This window comes from Scylla paramamosain, chromosome 33 (genome assembly GCF_035594125.1).
Source record: "Scylla paramamosain isolate STU-SP2022 chromosome 33, ASM3559412v1, whole genome shotgun sequence".
Lineage (NCBI taxonomy): Eukaryota > Metazoa > Arthropoda > Malacostraca > Decapoda > Portunidae > Scylla > Scylla paramamosain.
Genome location: NC_087183.1, coordinates 11,963,376 through 11,967,367, shown reverse-complemented (window position 1 = coordinate 11,967,367; position 3,992 = coordinate 11,963,376). Strand labels below are relative to the sequence as shown.

Below are 3,992 nucleotides of genomic sequence, written 5' to 3'. Positions count from 1 at the left end.
TACCATAAAGTCCATCCTCCGTCATACTCAGATGTGCACGTTAAGACTTACCCCCCGTCACTTTTTTTCTCCTTTTTCCCTATTTTCCTTTTTCATTTCCTCCCTTTTCTCATAATTCTCCCATCTGTTCATTCTCTTTTACTTATTTTCTTTACATCTCTTTTTTCGTAGTTCATTCTTTTCTATGTCTTTATCCTTCCTTACTTTCTTTTCCCTGCTTCCTGTTCATCACCTTTTTCCAGTTCACTCTCTTTTTTCTCTCAGTGTCTTATATTTCCATACATTTTCCTTCCTTCTTTTCATAATTCTTTGCTCGTTCATTATCTTTCTTTCTCTTTGACTTTCTTTACAGTTCTATTTTTCGTCCCTTCCTTGCTTTTTATAGCTCTCCTGCATTCGTTCTGTTCCCTCTCCTCCTTGCTTCATCTTTCTAATTGCCTTCATTCATTAAGTGTTTACATGTTCTGATTCTTCACCTTTATCTCCTCGCTACTTTTATCTCAGCTGTCTTTTCACTGCTTCATCTCACTCTGTCGCGGATGTATCACTTAAGTTATATATTATGTCATATCTCAATTTTACAACCTATTTAATTTGCATCTACGTCTAGGTACTTGCAAACTTTTTTTATAATTACCTACGACCTGTCCTATTACCTGCCTACCCACCTACCTTCCAATTTACCTGCGTACCTACCTATCTACTTATCTACCTAACCTAACCTATCTATCCATCTACGTAATTTTCTCCCACTCGACGTGTGTGTGCGTGTGATTTATACCTTACCTTACCTGTGCGTGTCTCTTGAATCTGTACTATGCATCCGTCTACCTCTATTGACCGTATTCTGAAACACGTCTACTTGCATCTCCACTATATTCGAAAGGCTTTAGTTGACGTTACTCAGGTTTTCGGAGTGTTTTTCTTATTCTCGTGAGATATTAACAAGATTTCTACATTATGAACAGAAGAAACACTCTTGAGAACCCGGTTAATCTCTGTGGGCTTTGAAAATAGTCGTGGTGAGAGAGTAAAGCATTTCTGAACACGGGCATGTATCTTAATGTGTCATCTCTCTCTCTCTCTCTCTCTCTCTCTCTCTCTCTCTCTCTCTCTCTCTCTCTCTCTCTCTCTCTCTCTCTCTCTCTTCACATCCCATCCCTTGTATATCCCATAAGTTGTTATTTTTGTATGTACAGCAGCACCCTGACACACCTGTACACCTTCACCTCTCCACCCAGAGGACTTCAACTGGTAGGCATACATATATATATTTTTGTCATGTATAGCTTCCACCCTCATGTCGTCACGGTGTTTGGAATGTCTGAATGTATTAATCTTCCCTTCTGTCAGTCAGTGTGTGTGGTGCGTTGATGTGTGTGTGTGTGTGTGTGTGTGTGTGTGTGTGTGTGTGTGTGTGTGTGTGTGTGTGTGTGTGTGTGTGTGTGTGTGTGTGTTCTGTAAAATATGTATGTGTTTACGGTCATACTACTTAATGATAATACATAATAAAAATAATACCACCTTTGTACATGTATGAGTCTGGTTTTACTTACAAATACAAACAAACCTTCCCTTACACATACATGGAAATGCCTGCACTAATTAACCTGGAATCATTAGTGTGCCTCTAGCAACAATGAGCAAGACAAAAGAGAGAGGAATAAAGAGCACTTCTTCATTAACATCTGACTGACTTCCAGTAAACATTATAATAAAAAAAAAAAACACGCAAAGTACGCAAATTACAGGTGCCCAGCGAGACAACCTGGCCAGCAGTCGGTACCATAGCGAGAAGGGAATGAGTAAAGCATAAAACCATTCATGTGTTAATATATCTCCAATACAAGCCTGACATATCACGGTATCAATCACTGGCTCACCCTTGCGACCAGATACACATTTTATACGCGTGGGTAAACAACCAATCATTGTCCAAAAAAAAGTAGCCACGGCTCACACACCGCCTCGCCGACCCACAGCCTGTATTTAGCCTGTGTTCGCTGCCTCACTGGGGAAAAAAAAACAAACACGAATTTCCCGGTTAGGAATTTCACGACCCACAAACTTGAACCATCAGTCTTGCAGGAAGAAATTAACCCCAAGACTAAGTTAGACAGCTGTGTGTGACGCGGCTGCCTCCACTCTCACCTCCGCCTCCCTTATTAACTAGGACACGCCTTACGTAACATTCCAAGATTCTAGTGTTTCTTCCACCGCACCTTCTCTAATTTTTCCTGGTTCCTGTACTAGTATTTATTATTTTATCTTCCTCGTATTCATTTGCTTCCTATATTTTCTATCTTCGTCTTGCTCCTATTACAAGTCTTTCTCAAATCATGTATTTTTCCTGTAGCTCATTTTGCTCCTATTTTCTCTCATTTTTTCTCCTCCTCCTCTTTCTGTTATCTTCTGCATCAACTCACTATCAATTTCCTACTTCTATTTTTACTCCTATTTCTTCCCTTCTATCAGCACTCTCTCCTTCAGAAGCCAAAATCTCTTACTTTAGTTTATTTCATACCAAACAGTGTAGCTCACCACAAACTGCCCAGAAATACCCAATAGATCAGTTCTTGTTTTGCCTTCCTTTGCCTTCCCTTGAGTTCCTTTGTCGCTTCCCTCACGTCCCTTGCCTCTCGTCACCAAACAATACCCACGTCACTCTCCATTTCCATCCCCTTAACTCCCTTCCCACGTAAACACATCCACTCACACCCATCACGTTAGTCCCCCTCCGTCCCTTTGTTCAGCTTGCATTCATCTCTCCCTTGGCCAAATATATATGTATGTATGTACGCTGTGTGTGTACGTATTCTATTAAATATCAGTGGCCCTATGTTGCAATTATTTGTGGATTAAGGGAATTTCACGGGGTCGTAATATCCTTGATGGTGTAATTATTGTTACTGGATGTGATGTGCTTTGATCTGCCGGCCAGGGGATCTGCACCAGCTCGCCCCAACAGCGAAGGGTGAGCGCTAATGCAGCAGGGAGACGCAACAATCCGATGAAACAATGAGTGATGGTAAAAGAGTAAAAGACAGCACAGGAGGTCAAGTAGATGGTGAAATGGAAGATAAAACAATGAGACCTGATTTGTAATGCGAGACTACTAAGTGAAGCAGTTTGTGAAGCAGTGAAACAAGAGCAACACAAAAGTGAAGTAAAGAAACGAAACTGATCATCTTTTCACTTTTTTTTTTCTTTCTTTTATGGGGTTGAGGGAAGGGTAAGTAAGGCATTGTGAGCGACTTTTTTCATTTTATTTATTTAACCTGAACCGGTCTTCTAGAGAGAGAGAGAGAGAGAGAGAGAGAGAGAGAGAGAGAGAGAGAGAGAGAAACTGAAATGGTAAAATGTAGGATGAGATTATAAAACAACGTGCGAACTGTCAAGTATGGTTAAAAAAAATGAAAAGGCGGCAGAATAAAAAGGATGAGAGGGAGAGATGCTGAAAATATTGGACGGAACACTAAAACACTTGACACAATAAAATGAGAGAACGGAAGAAAGAATGAAGCAGATAAATATGGGGGCGGAGAAAGCAAACCATCATATGAAACGATAAAACAGCACTCGAAACACTAAAACAAAGGAAGAGACAGAAAAACAGAGAATTCAACAATAAAGGAAATGAAGCAGGGGACGAAACAGCAACGCAATACAACAATAAATCAATATGTGAGAAATCCAAGAGTATGGGAATAAAATAATGAGAAAAAAAAAAGATTGAGACAGTGAACCAATAAACAAATTGCACTTAAGGGGGTTTCATATGAAGCTAAAGCAGAGCGGGTGAAACCATGAAGCAATGAGATGAAGCAGCGACACCACAAGGAGGACGAGGACGATCAGGGAAGCAGCGAAGTGAAGCAGTAGAGCTGGTGAACCGAAGCTTTGGAATGAAAATAAAAAGAAAGTAGATGAGAGAGAGAGAGAGAGAGAGAGAGAGAGAGAGAGAGAATGTCGATAATCTCACGTAAGTACAA

At 40.4% G+C, this 3,992-nt stretch overlaps 1 protein-coding gene across 1 annotated transcript in view; it reads left to right on the top strand.

Moving 5' to 3' along the window:
* The window catches only part of LOC135089706 (zwei Ig domain protein zig-8-like), a 72,848-nt gene extending 71,690 nt beyond the window's left edge, over positions 1-1,158 (top strand). The window contains exon 7 of the mRNA XM_063985640.1: positions 1-1,158. This exon is cut by the window's left edge and continues 1,625 nt beyond it. The gene's annotated coding sequence lies outside the window, so the exon portion shown is untranslated.
* Positions 1,159-3,992: the final 2,834 nt, after the last annotated feature.